General features: G+C 29.7%; 1 long non-coding RNA gene and 7 other non-coding genes across 8 annotated transcripts in view; 4 read left to right on the forward strand and 4 right to left on the reverse strand.

Annotated features, from left to right (window-relative positions):
• Nucleotides 1-20,153, reverse strand: part of LOC135951623 (uncharacterized) — a 102,722-nt gene that overhangs the window by 12,354 nt on the left and 70,215 nt on the right. The window lies entirely within an intron of this gene.
• Nucleotides 1,437-1,509, reverse strand: TRNAK-CUU (transfer RNA lysine (anticodon CUU)). Its single transcript has one exon. It is a non-coding gene; the product is annotated as a tRNA-Lys (tRNA).
• TRNAK-CUU (transfer RNA lysine (anticodon CUU)) lies at nt 2,050-2,122 on the reverse strand. Its single transcript has one exon. It is a non-coding gene; the product is annotated as a tRNA-Lys (tRNA).
• Nucleotides 6,280-6,352, forward strand: TRNAK-CUU (transfer RNA lysine (anticodon CUU)). The gene has a single exon. It is a non-coding gene; the product is annotated as a tRNA-Lys (tRNA).
• Nucleotides 6,507-6,579, forward strand: TRNAK-CUU (transfer RNA lysine (anticodon CUU)). Its single transcript has one exon. It is a non-coding gene; the product is annotated as a tRNA-Lys (tRNA).
• TRNAK-CUU (transfer RNA lysine (anticodon CUU)) lies at nt 7,085-7,157 on the forward strand. The gene has a single exon. It is a non-coding gene; the product is annotated as a tRNA-Lys (tRNA).
• On the forward strand, nt 7,941-8,013 carry TRNAK-CUU (transfer RNA lysine (anticodon CUU)). Its single transcript has one exon. It is a non-coding gene; the product is annotated as a tRNA-Lys (tRNA).
• TRNAK-CUU (transfer RNA lysine (anticodon CUU)) lies at nt 9,107-9,179 on the reverse strand. Its single transcript has one exon. It is a non-coding gene; the product is annotated as a tRNA-Lys (tRNA).

The raw sequence follows: 20,153 nt of genomic DNA on the forward strand, positions 1-20,153 counted from the left end.
CTCACAAAAATAATTCATTGACATTTTAAAAGGAAAATGTTTCGCTATTTACTCAGTGTATGTTATTATATGGTCGAGTTTGTCGCCCATACTTTCTTACTTGTTTTTATTTAAACATCTATGGAAATACAAAGTCTATTTATAAGTGACATCTTTTTTAATAAACATTTTTTTTTAAATTTTCGTTATCCGATTTTGATCAAATTTTCAGCACTTGATTTTTAGATGATGTAGAAAAATAATCGGCCTTGGGAGCACCGAAAATCAATAAGGTTCAATATAAGGGCCACCCTAATATAATTACATGGAATATTCTGTAATACAGAAAAAAAAATAACTTTTATATGGTATATAATTTAATACCAATGTGTACATGGCTGTGTGTCTAAATGTTTATGTGTAAGTACTTTTATTTAACAAAACAATTTACAAAAAAATGGATTTGCAAAAAAAGTGCAACAAAAAAGCATGTTACTACAACAAAATGCACATACAATTCATAACGAATAGTTTATTTATGCATAAAATATTCACATATTGCTTCATTGAGGGTTGAAGCAAAAGATTTGGGTAGCAAATTTATAAGAGAGTATCGAAGTGTCTATACGAATGCTAATGAAACATCAGTGGAAACATGAAGTCTTCATTTAGGTAATTTACACAAAATAGTTTATAACGTTTTTCTTAGTTTCAGGCTTTTGAAATATTGAAACATTTTTCCAGCGTCCCTCGTATTGGATTTTCAAAAATTTCACAAGTCCATCAAGCAATTGATGTTTTCAATAAAACCATATTTCTATGAAAAAGAATGTCGTTACATGTAGATGAGGCCATAAAAGGCCACTGAAAAATTGTTTTTATTTCTTTTTTGTTTTTTTTTTTGGAATTGAATTTGTTGACTTTTACATGTTGTAAATTTGAGACAATTTCAACTAAAATAATTTTATAAAAAATAATGTTTTTCTTCCTTAGCCATTTTCTTCCTTTACCACCTTGGAAAACATTCCTAATACGATGTGGTGGCTTAGTGGCGACTGCGGTGTTTACCATGATGATGGATTCTGCTGCGAAGTATCAGTTTTCATGATAATGAACGAGATTATTCAATTTCCATTACATCTCCCATCCCCTTCAAATTTCTTTCATTCCTCTTTTTCAAAACTTTATAACCAATATTTTAATATGTAATATTTCGATTTTTTTAAAACATACATATTTTAATGAAAATTCTTTATAAGAACGCACAACCTATTACCATTACTATAAAGATGTATTCACCACCACGAGTATATTCGGAGAAACATTTTCTTTTCCAATTAATAAATACATTCGTCATTATTATTTTCTTATTGTTTTTAAGAAAATCTAATAACAGATTTAAATTTTCTTAAACAAACAAATTTTATTTATTTATTTTTTTTACAAAATTATAAACTCGCCCAACGTGGGGCTCGAACCCACGACCCTGAGATTAAGAGTCTCATGCTCTACCGACTGAGCTAGCCGGGCATATATTTTCCTAGCAGATATCAAGCTACCAAAAATCTCACATACACTATCTACAACAACAAATTCGTTAAATCTAAAAATAGAAATCAGTAGTCGGTTGGTTGTGCGTAGCATGTATTGTTGTTGTAACTAGAACGTGCTATGCGATCACACCTGTAAGATCAATAAGCACATGGGTTTCTCTAGCATAGGCATAGAAATAATGTACAACAGAAGAACAGCATGAATATTTTAGGCAGCCAGCTATCTATTTATAGATTTATATTTTGATACTAAAGAACTATTTTGTGTGTGAGTATGCAAAGAATTTTAATTGTTTTGTTAGAAAATTATTATTATTTTCGTTATTATTTGTTGTTGTTATATTTACTTATACAACAAAATAAATAGTATGTTATCGTTTTTAAATGGAAATAATAAATGGTGCTGGTGAACAAGCAATTTTATGTACGCTTATAGAGTTTTTCTTCAAAATAATTTGACCACAAATTACTTATTATAAAAAGTGATTTCTTTTTATTTTAATAAAAAAAACATATTCGCCCAACGTGGGGCTCGAACCCACGACCCTGAGATTAAGAGTCTCATGCTCTACCGACTGAGCTAGCCGGGCATGTACTAATATATAGATCGAAACACACACTTGTATATCATGTGTCTCTTTTTGAGAAAAAATTTACAAAATGTAAAATTTTCAAATATGTCAAAAGATATAACAATCTAAGTGTACTGTCTGTCTGTCTGTCTGTCTGTCTGTCTGTCTGTCTGTCTGTCTGTCTGTCTGTCTGTCTGTCTGTCTGTCTGTCTGTCTGTCTGTCTGTCTGTCTGTCTGTCTGTCTGTCTGTCTGTCTGTCTGTCTGTCTGTCTGTCTGTCTGTCTGTCTGTCTGTCTGTCTGTCTGTCTGTCTGTCTGTCTGTCTGTCTGTCTGTCTGTCTGTCTGTCTGTCTGTCTGTCTGTCTGTCTGTCTGTCTGTCTGTCTGTCTGTCTGTCTGTCTGTCTGTCTGTCTGTCTGTCTGTCTGTCTGTCTGTCTGTCTGTCTGTCTGTCTGTCTGTCTGTCTGTCTGTCTGTCTGTCTGTCTGTCTGTCTGTCTGTCTGTCTGTCTGTCTGTCTGTCTGTCTGTCTGTCTGTCTGTCTGTCTGTCTGTCTGTCTGTCTGTCTGTCTGTCTGTCTGTCTGTCTGTCTGTCTGTCTGTCTGTCTGTCTGTCTGTCTGTCTGTCTGTCTGTCTGTCTGTCTGTCTGTCTGTCTGTCTGTCTGTCTGTCTGTCTGTCTGTCTGTCTGTCTGTCTGTCTGTCTGTCTGTCTGTCCGTCTGTCTGTCTGTCTGTCTGTCTGTTGAAATCAGTTTTCTGAAGACCCCAGATATCTTCGGGATCCAAATCTTCAATAACTCTGTCAGACATGCTTTCGAGAATTTTGCTATTTAAAATCAGCAAAATCGGTCCACAAATAGCTGAGATATGAGGAAAAAACCAAGACAACCTCGATTTTTGACCTATTTTTTTACCTACATCTGGATTACTAAGACATTAATGTAGACAATATGGATATCTAATGATAGATATTTCAAAGACACTTGCAACGACGTATATAAGACCATAGTAAGTTGGACCTACAATGGGTCAAAATCGGGAAAAAAAATTTGAACCCGAATTTTTTTTTAAAAAAAAACAAAATTGAAAAAACGAAAAAAAAATTTTTAAAATTTAAAAAAAAATTTTTTTTTTAAATTAAAATTTTTTAAAATTTAAAAAAAAATTTTTTTTTAAAATTTAAAAAAAAAAAAATTGAATAACAATCGAAAAAACTTTTTTTCCAAAAAATTTAAAAAAAAACTGGAAAAAAAAATAAATTTTGTTTACCTAAAAATATTTAAAATTTTGAAGTATAATTTGGTGAAGGGTATATAAGATTCGGCACAGCCGAATATAGCACTCTTACTTGTCTTTCTTAAATCTGTTCTTATGTTAACCAAAAACTAATATTTGCTGATTTAAAAACGTATGAAAATAACAGGATTAAGCAAATGCAACAAAATTTGAAGAGAACTAACTGATATGTTACAAACATTTTATTTTATAAACTGTGTTGGAGATCTATAAAATTATGCGCCTAAAAATATGCAGTAACCAGTGAATGTCGAAACATATAAAAGAACGTCATTTAACAGTTTGTTGAAATATGTAAAAGAACGATATTAAAAGTACCTGTTACTTTCTCCATTTGTTACCAGTGATTTTGAATAATATAAAAGAACGACATTTAACAGTGCATATATTGAAAAATGTCAAAGAACGATATTAAAAGTATCTGTTACTACAGTTGTTCCAGTGATTTTTCAAAAACGTTACCAGTGAATGTTGAAAAATATTAGGGAACGACATTTAACAATATGTTGAAAAATATGAAAGAACGACTTAAATGTACCTGTTACTTGTTATATTCAGTAACTGTTGTTAACTGCGATTTTTCAATCACAGTGATTAAATCACAGGTATAATCGTCTCTAGAACTTATTATGCAATAGCTTTAAAATATGAACAGCTTATTTTTGTTTTTTAACGTACTGTGTCTATCTACACAGAGTTGATATCTAAATCAAGAGGGTAGTGGCTAAATTCTAATTCAACTGCATAATAATTTGGGGATTTCCTTAGCTGTAGATGGAATTATCTTGAGTACACTGTATGTTTGTTAACATGACTGTAACATAAGTAATATGGTTTCGCAAATCATAATAATGATTACAGTGTCCATACTATTGTCCATATTTTTTAACCCGAACTTTTCTTCACAAAAAAAATTTTATTATAAAATTTAAAAAATTAAAAATTAAATTTTGGAAAAAAAATTTTGCCATAACATTTTTTTTAATAAAAAAAATTTTGAAATGTAAATTAAAAACATTTTATTTTTATTTATATTAATGAACAAAATTTTATGAAGAAAGGACTTTGAAATATCTATCATTATATATCCATATTGTCTATATTAATGACTTAGTAATCAAGATATGGATAAAAAATAGGTAAAACATCCTGGTTGTCCTGGATTTTTCCTCAGCCATTTGTGGACCGATTTTCTAGATTTTAAATAGCAACCGAACCGTGTATATAGCGGATATATAGATGAGTGAATCATATATTTAAGTTAATTGGGTGCTACGCAGTGTTGCCAGGAGCTGGCGAAAAAAGAAGCTATATTGGCTTCAAAAAAAGGCCAGAAAAAGCTAAACCGCTTTAGAAAAAAAGCCAAAAAAAGATAAAATATTATAAATTAAGAATTTTGGTTTATATTTATTTTTAAATAAAAAATTAGAAAATATGTTCATAAAATTCATCTGCTTTACTTAAAAGAAGTACTAAAAAGTTAAATACTAGATTAACCATGTCAGAAAATGGACATTGTTGGTTCTATATTTGTCCATTTGTAGTTTAATATATTCTGCCCCTGAGCCTTAAGCTTCGTAATTTTATTAGCACTGTAATTTTTCACTATCAATATGACAAAATATATTTTTTTTGGTTTTACTACTTTATTATCAACGGGAAAAAAATTGATTTTGCGTAGAGTTTTCATATGGTAATCTTTGTCGCAATTGCTCAATTAGTTTAATTTGTCGTATTATTTTTGTCATAATCTTCAATAATTAAAACGTTCTTTATTTTATCTCTCATTCATCAAACTAGTATGAAAAATGTGTCAAAAACATTAAACAATTTTCAATTGGCGACGATAATGGATCAAATTCCTTGAATTTAAAATCAGAAAACAGCAAATGATTTATTTACTTTTTGTACTTTGTACAATACTGGTTTTAAAAAAAGATGGTACGCCAAATTATAATCAGTGTATTAATTACTTAAAAGTTTGGCTTTTTAGAATTGCTGGTTTGACGAAATTAAAACAAAATGGGTTTTAACTCGAAGCATAGATCCACAAGACGTTTAACGGCTATTGATCGCCATCGAGTAATCACAAGCCTTCAAGAGTTTGTGGGGCTCTTGTCCATTATATAATGATGAATATAATGTGTAATAACAATTTTGTCTTGAAAGAGAATTTGCTAGACATTTAAGCTTTCAGATATAAAATACTCTATTTCATTTTGAACCACTTGATATTGGCAATTGTTATTTGTTCTTTTAATACTGCACAATTCTTGAGTATGTTGAAAAGCTAAATGAAAATCAGTAATGAATTAAAATGAAAATGGTTCACAAATATAAATTTAGCCTTTTTATTTACTCTTTAGTCTCGAAATTTTTAGCCTTTTTTAATTTCAAAAAAGGCTATTTTGAAATTAAGAAGCTAAAACCAAAATTTCGAGGCTAAAGAGTAAATAAAAAAGCTAAATTTAGCCTCAAAAAGGCTAAACTGGCAACACTGGTGCTACGGAAGTTTGATTTCAACATACAGAAGGACAGGAGGACATGGCTATCTATAACGATCCATAAACGAAAAATGTAGAAATTATAAGCAAAGCCACTCTTGGTGAAGGGTCTTGCTCACGAGCGGCTATCACTGGGCCCAAAATATATTTGGAAACACCATAAAACAACCCTCTAATGTCCATAGGTTATTGGCCATATGAGTTTCGTTAACTGAACTTAATATTAATGAAAAAGTTTAAAAAAATTTCAATGAATTTAAATTATTAACAAATATTCTCGAACTTTGATGTTAAATAGAAATTGTCAACCAAATGAGAATTATATTAAAGTTTCAACGAAATATTTCTGGTTTGCAGAATGTATTAACAGAATACAATATGCCCGGCTAGCTCAGTCGGTAGAGCATGAGACTCTTAATCTCAGGGTCGTGGGTTCGAGCCCCACGTTGGGCGAATTTATTTTGAAGAATTTTAACTTTTAACATTTTCAAAATTATACTTTTAAAATAGTAATTCCAAAAAACTGTGAAAAATATTTAAACAAAAATTTTGAATTTTATTTAAATGCTTATTTAAATAACAAGTATTATTTGTTAAATAGTTATAAGCCCGGCTAGCTCAGTCGGTAGAGCATGAGACTCTTAATCTCAGGGTCGTGGGTTCGAGCCCCACGTTGGGCGCTGAAATAAATTTTTGAAAAAATCTAAATGTGAGATTAAAGTTTTCTGAAATTATGAAATATTGAATTAAAACAACATTTCAGAAATCTATACCGATATTTAAATTAATGCTAAGATCCATTTAATAAAAGGTTTTGAAATATGTTAAAATTTCTAAAAAAAAAAATGTAACTTAATCTATAATAAAAGTAAAATGCATCAGTTTAGAAAGAATTTTCTATATTTATTTGAGAGTTTTTAATAAAACGTTTAATCCATGTAATCAGCAGTTTTGAAATTTGTTTCAATTTCTAAAAAATCGTTTTTAATCTATAATAAAAGTAAAATGAAGCAGTAACAAAGAATTTTCTATTTTTATTTTGGAATTTTTAACAAAACGTTTTGGTATTTTTTTTCAAATAAATTAAAGAAAAAGTCGAAATTTTCAAAATTTGGATTTCAGATATTTAAAAAAAGTGTTTCTGCAATAATTTAAATGTAAAACTTATTCATCGTAATACTATATGCCCGGCTAGCTCAGTCGGTAGAGCATGAGACTCTTAATCTCAGGGTCGTGGGTTCGAGCCCCACGTTGGGCGCTGTAATAAATTTTTTAAGTGCCTTTGAAAATATAATCAAATTTGATTCTTTGATCTCTAATATAAATTATAATTAAGACAATATTTCATAGATATCATCGTAAATATTATATCGTTAGAAAGGTTGGAAATTGTGAGTAGAAAAGTAAGCAGAATTTCTTATGGAAGCATTTTGAACTATAAACACGGAATATATCAAGGAGTATATATATTTTCAACAAAAATTATATTTAATTTTTGCTACCCCACAAAGTTATAGATATCCGGGTCGATATAGCCATGTCCGTCTGTCTGTCTGTCTGTATGTTGAAATCAGCTTTTCTATATCCCCCAAATACCCTACATACATGAATAACACATCGATATATCCGCTATAGACCCAGTTCGGTTGCTATTTACAATCCAGAAAATCGGTCCACAAATGGCTGAGATATAAGGAAAAAACCAGGACAACCTCGATTTTTGATATATATAGCCATTAATATAGACAATATGGATATCTAATGGTAGATATTTAAAAATCATTTACAACGACGTATATAAGCCATTGTAAGTTGTACCTTCAAGGGGTCAAAATCGGGTAAAATATTTTTTAACCCGAATTTTTTTAGTACCAAAAAATTATAATTTTAAAAAATTAAAAAAAGATAATTTTGTTTACCTAAAACTATTTAAAATTTGTATTTTAAAGTATAATTTGGTGAAGGGTATATAAGATTCGGCAAAGCCGAATATAGCTTTTTTACTTGTTTTTGTTAAGTTCTCTTTTAGAACGTCAAATATGCCCGGCTAGCTCAGTCGGTAGAGCATGAGACTCTTAATCTCAGGGTCGTGGGTTCGAGCCCCACGTTGGGCGATTATTCTTTTTTTTATTTCTTCTTTCTATTATTTATTTACCCAAATTAAAATGATTTATAGAAAGTTAAACCTCTTGGTATTTTCTCTAAAGTTAAATCAATATTATAAATCACGTAATTTAAACAATCTTCTAAATTTAAAATAAATTAAACAGCACTTAAGAGCTGTTTCTCGTGTTTTCATTCATGGTATTCTTCGTTTAATATAATTAATTATGTGAAATATATTTAACTGCCTTAAATGTTTTAGACATTTATTTTTCTTTTTAAAATATTGTATTATTTACGTTTGTTTTGTTGTTGTTTACACAATTTTCTTCCACATCCACCAGGTTACTTATCGTCTTTAAAAAAAAAACAACTTGAAACGAACTCTTAATAAACAATAGTTGAAAAATGTTTTAAATGTTAATCAAGCACAAAGTAGTTAATTAGTTTTTAAGTCTCGCGTGGATAAATATTGATTTATGGCAGCAGCAACAACGAGAATCCAAAGAAAACAAAATGAAACGAAATAATATAAAATAAAATTCAATACACATTTAATGTCGTAAACTACATACACACAGATACTCCGTGGTGGTTCACTGGCGCACACCACGGAACTGAGTTATTTAAGGAGTGTTAGAAATGGTGTTACTGCACTGTTTTCTTTTTTTTTATTAGAAAACCAAATGAAAAAAACATGCACCATAAATCAAATGCTTTTAAAATTTTTTTTTCATATTCTTTCCTTGGATTTTGGTGTTAAGAAAACGTCTGTTAAAGCGATAATGTACAAAAAACAAAAAAAGTTGCAGGAAAAACGGAAGTTAAGGGTTTGGTCTAATGAAATGAGATTAACAGTAATTTGTATTAATTTTTTAGTTTTTCGTAAAGAAATTTTTAATCGCTAAAGCCATTGAAAATTGATACCAGCGTATTTATGTAGATGTGAATGAATATATGGGTGGGGTAAATTGAGTTGAGGTGCCTGAATAGAGGGTAGACAAATTAATATTTTAATGGGAAATTAACACGCAGATTAATAAGAAAATGAAGTGAAAAAAATATATATAGAGCATAAATTAATAAATCAATAAAATAACAGTTCGCCCAACGTGGGGCTCGAACCCACGACCCTGAGATTAAGAGTCTCATGCTCTACCGACTGAGCTAGCCGGGCTAATGCGAGCAACTCTGTACAAAATGAAATTTATTTTCCATATTTATCTAAAATATTGAAATTTTAAATATTTTTTTCTAAATTTAATTTTTAATTAAAGATTTTTACCAAATACATTTAAAATTTCTATTTTATTTATTTAAATGACAGATTTATAAAAAATTATTGATATTTAGGTAGTAGTTTAAAGTGTGAGTTTAATATTGTACAAATTCATTAAACGTTAAAAATTTTCCGGAAATTCTCCCATTAAAGATTTATAGTTGCATTCCGTTAACTTTTTGGAAAAACGTTTAAAATCGTATTTGTTCTGGCGTACCTTTCCTGTGTTCTTTAATTATTCTCTTACAAGAGCCCAATAATTTTCCACATCCCGGGTGGATTTGCCTCCTGTGGTCGAAAAATTTACACTATTGTTTGAATAGTACTCAAGGGCCTTTTTTTCATAGTGGAATGATGCCAAATCATGCCAGAAATATGAAGCCACTCTGTGCTGTTTTATGAAAGATAAAAACCTTTTTTGTAGACTATCCGAAATATATATTTTTGTGTTTTTCGTGCCTGATGTCACAAATGATTGGTTGCTTTTGCCACAACTGGAAATGGCTTGCCACACAAGAAACTTCTTGAGGAATTTTGTTTGTTTTTTTTTGTCTGGTATTATTCTTGAACATTACCTAAGTTTTATCATCCATCACACAACAGGTGTATTTCTTTATAAAATTGTATCTCAGTCCTTTACCGCATTGTGATCTGGAACATTCTGAACTTTATACGACTTTAACCCAGCATTAGCTTTGGTGCTGCCCACAAAGAGAATTCAATTTTACGATAGACATAATCCGTGTTTTCCAAAGAGTGGTTCGACTTCTTTTGCGATTTCTGAAGCAGTGCACGGTGGTAAATTCCGGCCAACTTTTTTTTTTTGTTTTTTTTAATTTTTATAAAATTTTGATGGTAAAAATTTCTTAACACTTCAGAATATACAGTATCATAATTATTTTGGCTATAAAGTAACTATATGGTTATTTGTAGAGCTGAAAAGTCAAAGGTTTTTTCTTGTCATTTTAATATTAGAAAAATGTGATTTTTACTTTTGCATTGAAGTAGCATGTGCTTTTTTCTTTAAAGCTTTTTCTTGCAAATTTGAACATGCTTTTATTAAAGAGTTAGCAGGTAACCATTCTACGTAATTATTAAGGAGTTTTTGCGTGTTATTTTTATATAAAAGTGAAATGATTTGGAACTAGTTTAAAATCTATAGAAACAAAATTAAAAAAGTTTGAAAGGCCAGAACAAATTAAATGGGGCTACTAGAGGTTAAGTGTAAATTACATCTAATACTGTAAAGTATCAAGAGTAAGTACTATAAGTTTCAGCTGCAATTATCTGCCATTCTAATAATAAGAACGATTTCAGTGCCTACATATTTTATACCTTTTTTTTGTATTTTTTTGGTCAATTTCAAAAATCATATAAGTTTGAGAGTTATTTACATCTAATGCTATTGGCCAAATCTTGTATTTGTATGTAGAAATTTTTTTTTCAATGGATCATTTATGTTATTTTTAATTATAAACCTAATTGAAGAAATTTACAAAAATTACATACTTTTTTCGATACTTTTATAACATCAATGTTTATTTGGCCAGCTCTCATATGCAATTTGTGATATTTTTTGCGATGGCTCAAGTATGTTTTTCTTAAATGTACACCAAATTTAAAATTTTACATGAATAACCTAATTTTTTCGATAATTTCAAAACATCCACGTTTGTTTGGCCAAACCCTGTATATGTATTCCGAAATTTGTATGACAATTTTTTTGAATCACTTATGCTATTCTTCATTTTTGGACTAAATTTCAGGCATTTACATGAATAACCTAATTTCGTCGATGTTTTTAAAACGTCCGTGATTGTTTGGACAAACCCTGTATATGTAATCCGAAATTTGAATGACCAATTTTTTTTCGATCACATATTTTATTCTTTATTTTTGGAATAAATTTCAGCCGCTTACATGCAATTTTTTGATACTTTTAGAACGTCCATGCTTTTTTTGACCAAACCCTGTACTTGAACATCGAAATATTTATCGATCGGTTGGCTATGTTATTCTTAGTACAAATACCAAATTTCAAACATTTTTATGAAGAAATAAAGAAGTTATGGATTTTTGACCGGAATTCACCACCGTGCAGTGTGACGATGATCCTTCAAATCTTTTGCTATTTTATCGAAAAATCCATTATTGGATTTTTAAAATTTTATTTTCAGTGACCATTTTGACAGAAATAACATTTGAAAATTAATGGTTTAGAAAACAAAATATCTGACATATTTTTAAATTCTCTGCGAGTTGTTAAGTTTTCCTTAATTAATTTGCCACGTAAAAAACATAAGGTAGACTTGTTATGTATCACTGGATAGGGGATTTTATCTACTTTTCAAAAGTATGTATAGCTTTTGATAATTGACAATTGAATATTTTTTTTAGAAATGTAACAAAAAATGCTTTTGTTTGAGTTTTTGCAAAGATAAAAATATTTAAAAATTAAATAAAAATTTTTTTTATGAATATATTTTAATGAAATTTTAAAGTTATATATTTCTATTAAAAATGGATAAAACAGACTTTTAAAATTGTAAGGAATCCCGCAATTCCCAAAAAAGTTTTGAAAAATCCCAAAAATTAAATTTTTTTTAGTTTTTTAGCTATAATATACAAACCAGTGGCGGGGTTATTGAAAACCTTTACAAGAAAATTAAGAACACATTGGGCAATCTAAAAAATGTTACCATATTTTGATATCGACTATGCGATTTGAGAATTTTTGCCCTAAAATTTAATTTTACATAAAAAATAGGCGTTATTTGGATGGACCTGGTCCCCTCGGTATCAAAAATTTTAAAATATTTTTCATTTGAAGTATATTGTGTAATGTTAGCTTTTCATAAAGTATAAATGCCTTGTAAAACTTTTTAGAAATTTTTTAGATAACTTAAAAAGAAAAAAAGTACTTTTTTCTAAAAAAAACTAGACAAAAATTGCCGTTTTTAAATTCCTTGAATTAAAATGCATATAACTTTGAAGTCGATTATGATTTTTCACATAACCTTTCTTTGTTTAATATACACTTTGGCTGTTAGTCCAATAAAATAAAAATGGAGAAAATCGGGAAATAGTTGGACTCGCTATTATCAAAAAACTGGAGTAGGTTGGGTAAAAATTATGAAAATTTAATTTTAAAATTCGAATATCTCCAAAGCTATAAGAGATTATTGATAATTGACTACAAGGTTTTCTATAGACCTCGACGAGTTTCTTTATATGGAAATCAGAAGCCAAACGAGGAAATATGATCGTTTCAAAAAAATAACACACACGAGGTCTCCTAATTTGGCCAGCTTGGCCCATGAGGTCAAAATTCAAAACTTAAACTCGACAACACTTGCTCTTTGGCATGTCAAATTTGAAATTGGACTAAGCGTCTAGAAGTTAGAGATTTATTTCCCTTTATTTTTTTTTTATATACCACTGTGCATCGGTCGATCTATATCTATATCTCTATATCTAATATTCATTGACATCGAGAAAGCATTCGATACTCGCAATCTCAGTGTGATTTGGAAAGATCATAAAGAGCATGTACATTAGGCTGGGTCGATTTTTGTGGCCGATCAAAAAGTAACAAATCGTATAGCAGGAATACAATCTACGGAAAATTCTAAGAAATATTCCCAAAGAAACAATAGGTCTAAAATCGAATCCTATCTTGCGCATTTCGTTTTTTATCCAATAAAAAAACTAAAAAATAAATACTGAAATATCATTGGATAAAAGACGAAATGCGCAAGATACGATTTAACTTCAGACCTATGGTTTCTTGGGGAAAATTTCTTAGAATTTTCCGTAGAATGCGTTTATGCTATACGATTTTTCGTGAAAAAATCGACCCAGCATAATGTACATTAATGCAAGCTGCCGCATTCAGCACGAAGGAATGCTTAGCAGAAAAATTACCTTTGGTACAGGAGTACGGCTAGATTGTGTGTTGTCGCCACTGTTATTTAATATTGTGTTAGATATTGTTATGACCCAGGCTATGTCGGATAATAGAGGGATCATATGGGGCCTTCGGGACCGGTTATGATCTGGAATATGTTTCTCTCTCATCGGTACTCTGACATGACCATAAAATTGCAACGTCTCACAGAGTTTGCTAAGAACGCTGGTCTGAAGACAAAAATTGGCAAGTGATGTGATACAGATGTCGCAAATATCTTTGTAATTCATAATAAGACTTTGGAGGAGGTTGATTCATTATGTTACCTTGGCGCTATTATCACAACATCTGGCGGCTCAGGTACTGATATTGCCAATCGAATAAAAAATGCGACGCAAGCCTATGGCTAACTCAATATGATATGGAATTCTTCAATTATCTCTCGCTGTGTCAACATAAATCTTTTTAACTCAAATGATCGATCTATATTACTTTATGGCTGCGAAACGTAGAATGCTACCCGTCATGATATGAATGCCCTGCAAGTATTTACAAATAAATGTCTTAGAAGAATCCTTCGAGTTTTTTGGCCACAGAATATGTTAAACATCAGATTATGGCATCTAAGGAACTAGTTACCTATAACTGTTGAAATACAAAGGCGAAAATGGAACTGGATAGGTCACACCATATAAAAGCCAAGCTCAGATATTGGTAAAACATTGTGCGCATTCTGGTCCTCAACGAGGAGACAGAGACATATCTAAGTAGCGCCAGATCTGTATACCAAAAGCGGTCCACAGGTTACATTACAACCATCTTGCCAAACAAATTATTTTAACGTTTTAGGATTTCAAAAATTATTTCTGATTTTTGCCAATAAGACAACGCACTGTGCAATGTGGCCATAATTACGACACTGTGTCATATTTATGTTTAAAATCTTTCACTTTTCAAAATATTTTTTTTTGAAAGTTTAGTTTTTCATTTATTTGTAGTGAAAAAATTTCATATTTATTTTCATTTATATTACAATTAAAACCGGCTTTTATTAAACTGTTATATAAAAGAAATCAATACATTTATAGTAAAATATTTATTTTTAAAAATATTTTTGTTAAATAAAAATTGTTGGCATAAATAAAATCACCAACAAAAGCTTGGCCAAAATCAATTAAGCAAACAAGCACTACTCACCTACACATGTACAATATTCTCGCAACCAAACATTTTCAAAAGAATATCTGTGCATATGAATCTGTTTCTATATATGATAATACAAGGTGCATCATTGTACAGCTTCCATTTGGTTTAGTTAGCAGCCGAACAAACCTGAAAGTGATTTTTATTCGACATGTAATTTGGCCTAAACAGAATCTATACATTGCGTGATGTCTAAAATTCATTACATTTCTGAATTGATATCACCTATACAGAAATGGCTTTAACTAAGCAGTGTATTTGAATGGTTATTTAAATGAATTTTACTAATGTTTGTGTTAAGTAAAAAACACAAACGAACACACAACAAAATTGAATCCGCAGGTGCCGCTTTACAATTTATACAATGATGAAGAACAAAAAATATAAAAAAAACAAACACATTTATATCACCAACTTCTACTACTGTATGAAAAATAAATTAATTTGAACAAAATATCAATTTTATTTACATACTGGTTGGTTGATTGGTTGTTTCGTTTGTTGTATCTAATAGTAGTTTACATTATCAGCATCACTATCATGACTCCTCTCATGATACCATGGTATTTGGTTACAATATAAAATACAAAAAAGAAAAAAATTAAAAATAACATTCAAACGAAACAGATATAAAATTCCATAGAAGTGCTTACGGTTAAGATCATAAAATGAAAATATTTTATAAAAACATCAAAGCCCTTTGTTACTCACATTTAGTTGTTTTAGCTTTGGCAGGGTATGGCGTTACAGCGTTTCAGAAATTTGAAAGAATGTGTTGTATAAATTATTGTTGTTTTAAATGGAAAATAATAATTATTTTTGAAATTTCAAAGGAAAAAAGCCTAAACAAGATAATAACGGAGCGTCAAGTCAAGCATACCATTTCGATTGTTTTCAACTATGTATGTATATTTTCATAAAATAACATGATTTTAATTCTTGATTTTTATTTTTTTTGTCAAAAATATTTTTTATTTTTTTTGTCGGAAATATCGGACTTGGATTAAAAACGATTGAAAAATTTTTTCTTCTATAAAATATTATGGGAAAAATTTTAACAGTTGTACATACATGTTTTGGATTGTCAAAGGGACCGATATGAAATTGACAAAATTCGAGTAAATTTTGTTTTTGGACAGATTTTTTTAAATTATTACTTAAAAATACATTTCGTAGCTTATTCTCTAATATTTAATTTCAGATTGTTTTTTTGAATTGCAAATTAATGTATTCGTAATATTAAATTTCTAGGACATTACTAACTAACCCTTTCATATTTGAACTAAAAGTTGTCCAAGACAGCAAAATTATTAGAACTCTACTCCAAAAATTATTAAAAATACACGAATTTTATTTTTTTTTTTAAATTCTGTATTTTTTCGCACAATGGCTTAGAATCCAAATATTTTGGAAATAAATTTAACATTTCTACCTGGTTGCTCTTATTAACGCACGGTGGCTCAGAACTTAATTTCATCGGCCAAAAGTCCACCATTTTGTTAAACCCGATTTCAAAAATTCAATAGTAAACATATTGAAATTAAGGTAGCCAAAAAATTAGATACAAATGTTGGCAATTGTGGGCGTAGCATGATATTAAAGTCAAGTATTTTATGTTATTTTAAAAAAATGTGATTTTTTTAAATTTATTGACCTGTTTTGACCTGTTTGTTGAACAAATTTTTAATTTAAGTGAAATTACACCTAAATTTTTTTATATTTTTATTTTATCTGTTATATGACTGACGCAAGGTACAAGTCCAATTTTGATGATGTTGCTATAAACTTTCGGAAATACATTTTTTTCGGGCCGATGACGAAGCCTATTGAACTGGCTGAAATCGATCCATTATTTTACATAGTACCCATACAAATGATATCCCAGATTTGGACTTTATCGGTCGTAAATGGTTAATTTATATAGGTGTCTCCACAAATTTTGCTTCAAATAAGTTTTATATATACCAAATTCATGTCACATAATTTTATGTTGATCGGTCCATAATTAGTCATAGCTCACATATAAGGCCCGCTTCAAAAATTACTTTAACGAGCATAAATCTCTTAAAAATACAGGTATAAACATAAAATTCAACAGACATAAACTTCATATGAACATAGATCACACAGCCTAATTTCATGGCGATCGGTCCATAAGTAGTCATAGCTCCCATTTTTCACGATTTAATTCCCTATTATACTCTTAATAAATCCCAATGAGATGATCAAAAAATTCTGAAATTTGTTTAACAAAATTTTTAAAAATTTGAAAATGGAGTTTTGAAACTGCCGTTAAAAAAATTAAATTTTTTTGTTCATACCTAAGAATAGGTTAACGGTATCCTACGAAGACAAAAACTCATATACAAGTAAATATGGACATATTTTAAGTAAAAATGAGCTTTTATTTTTTCTCAAAATATGTTAATTTTGTTCCTACATTTCATGTTCTAGTGGCCTGAGACACGTTAATGGCCTGGCGAATTTTTAATAACTTTAACATTTTTTGACCGATTTCTGTTTTTTATGTCTCATTAGAACGACAATTACGTACACATTTCGATTCTTTTAAATTAAATTACAAAAGTAATTTTTTAATGGCAAAATTTTTACAAAAACTGAAAAAAATGCATTTTTTCCCCTTGTAAATGCATCTCAAAACTTCAGAGGGCTTGCGGCACGTCTTAACCCCAACCGATTTACCTAAAATTTTTTCAGGATGATTTTTTTGCTAATGTTCACCAAACTGGAGGGTGAGAATGGCCAAAATCCAACTTTCGTTTATTAAGGGCCACCCTACTGTACACCCACATCGAAATTCAGGTAAACCGCTTTTTTACCATTGAAATTGATGGTGCAGATTTCGTATAGTATGAGACTATATTTGAGAGATGGTTTCCACAAATAGTAAAAGCAGACGAAAAATACTTTTTTTTTCCCAATTTCTCCTCAAGTCAAATGGTAGTTTGCTATCAATGACTTCAAACACAAACTAAATGACGCAGCTTATTCCAATTTTGACAGGAAATCAAAACTATTTCTGATTGCCCTAATAATAGATTTCTTTTAAACTTCTGTCGTGCATATCATATTACAGGTCTAACTGATTCCTTTATTTATATGTATATTTTGTTGCTATTAACATTGTAGGGCCAAGTAATAAAAATAAAATAAGCTAAAAAAATACAATAATATTTATAAATTTTTTGTTTTGATTGTTTCAATGTTTGTATTATCAAAGAAAATTAAATTACCCTCTTAATTGATTCGGTAATGGGCAATAAAAGTGTGTTGTCGTTGTCATCGTCCAAACAAACATTTATCTATTCAAGTGTCCGTCCCTCAGTTTGCCAACGTTTAGTCATTTCAATTGATTCCATAGTAAATATCTGTATTTACAAGTTTTTTTTTGTAAATTTGTGTGTATATTTTCAAAAGCAGAGCACTATTCTTTTGTATTTTGTGTATATATTTGTTTTTGTTTTTACATTTTCTTCTTTAAGAGACATTAAATGATGTTGAACAAATTGTTGATTTTGTCAACAGATCAATTATTTTGTGAAAAACAAAAGTGTGTAAATATTTACCACATTTGTTTTACATTTTAAATTTTAGTTTTTTTGTTGTGTTTTTTTATGAATTTCAATTACATTTTTATTCAAATTTAGTGTGTTTTTTATTGGAAAAAGATTTCTTTATTTTTTTGGTATTTGTTTTTCTTATTTTTTTTATTGTATAAATAAATAAAATTTGTTTTTTTATGCTTGAATTCCGCCTTTTTTGTTTTAATCAAGATAATGATAAGAAAATTTAAGTTGATTTTTTTTTTCTTTTGAGGTTTTTTATTTCATTTTATTGTGATTTGATTTCATTTTGAAAAAGTCTTAGTGGTTGAACTACTTAAATAAATAAATTTTATATGTGACATTCGGTCAATTTGTTTTCGAGTTAATAAAACAAAACTGGTTTTTGGAAAAGAAAAAAATTTAAATTTTTATAAACTAAAAATGAATACAAATATTTTGGGTTTTTATTAATTGGATTCAAATAAATTTGACACCCAAAGAAAGTGGATTGAAAAATTGTAACTAGTTTATGTACAGATTTGTAAATGTTAGCAATTGTGGGTGGATGTTTGAGGTCCCTAAGTCGGCTGAATTTTAAGCATGTCCATAATATATGAGACGAACTTATTTAGCAGAAGGACTTGCTGGTTTGTGAGCGAATGACTGTCTCTCAAAGTTGAGCCTTTTACCCTTTAGCTTACACTAATTTGATTATATCTTCATAATTTTCAGTGTATCTCCCTTCCTATTATAACCCAACTATTAAGCAAGTAGACAATGTTTCCCACTATCGCCACTAACGTCTGACTCCAATTTATACATTATGAATCATTTGACACATATGTGCTCTTTGTAGTGCAGAAAGAAGTCAATTGGTTACTTTATATTCCTAGCGTGAACCTAGCGTGAAGACAATTGTCACTGAAGTGTTTCTAAGTAACCTTGAGAGTAGTCACTTTAAACGTTTATTTTGAACTGCACTTTAGATAGTAGTTATTTTACCCATCAAAATTAATCTTTTGGAGTGATGACAGAGGAAGGTTTGTTTATAAACAATCAATTATTGGACTGTCTATGAGATGTCTTTTTAATTTATCTCTTTAACCAATTAGTAGCTGACCAAGTAACCAGTTAGGTAGCTAGTAAAGTAACTGACTCTATGTAACCTCGTTGTATTAAAAGATACTCAACGATTTCGTCCACTTTCATACAATATGTGAGAATTTGCCGGGTACTCAAATAATTACTGCTCATTCTATTCTTACTACATTTTGCAAACACCTCATTAACCCCATGTTTATTATAGTGACACACTAACCAAAAATCGTTTAAATTTCCTTTAAAATTCCTCAACATTTTTAATCAAAATTCATCTATGTTAGTTCACTTTTGGCATCAATAAACACTACACACAGTCTGTTCATCTTTTGATAATCGACCTATACTACTAACAGCTACAACAATAACAACAACAACACTAAATAAACTTTTTATGGTTTCCAATTCACTTTATATTTAGCAAGGATCACACACCGAAAAAAAAGAGCAAAAACATATAGATAACTTTTGAAATTTACTTTCGCAAACCATGTAACAATATTTTACCATGTCCTTCACATTTAACACTCTCATGCACACTCAACTTACACCTTGAACCCCACACATAAAACACCGAAGCACTAAAATAAAAAAAAAAAACTTTTTGCAAGTGAAAATGCACTCGAAAGGAAATGGTTAGTAAATGAGTGGTTTCCATGGTAGTGTCCAAGCAATAAAGTAGTCTCGATATGACTTGGTTTTAACAAGACCACATTACTTAATGAGATCGATTAACTCGATCGAGACTAGATGCTAGTGGAATACAAAGACACAAAGTTCGGTCTCTGATACCTCAGATTGATCGTCAAGCATATGATCGCTTTTAAATTCAAGTCTTCAGAAAAAAATATATAAAATATAAGCGTTGAAATGGCACTAAAGGAAGTCGAAGTCGGCTTTCATGTTTACTGATCTCTCGATGACTCGTTAACACTGCCACTTGCCTCGAAATGTCCTTCTGGTTGTATTCCATATTTCCATTTGCGCCATATATTATCATTCTTCTGAATGTAGTGTCTAAAGATTTTGATTCTGATACCCCTAAACGATATTGTGAAAGATTCTGCATTTGAGGCATTTAAAGCGGATCCTTTTCAG

This window comes from Calliphora vicina, chromosome 2 (assembly GCF_958450345.1).
Source record: "Calliphora vicina chromosome 2, idCalVici1.1, whole genome shotgun sequence".
Classification (NCBI taxonomy): Eukaryota; Metazoa; Arthropoda; class Insecta; order Diptera; family Calliphoridae; genus Calliphora; species Calliphora vicina.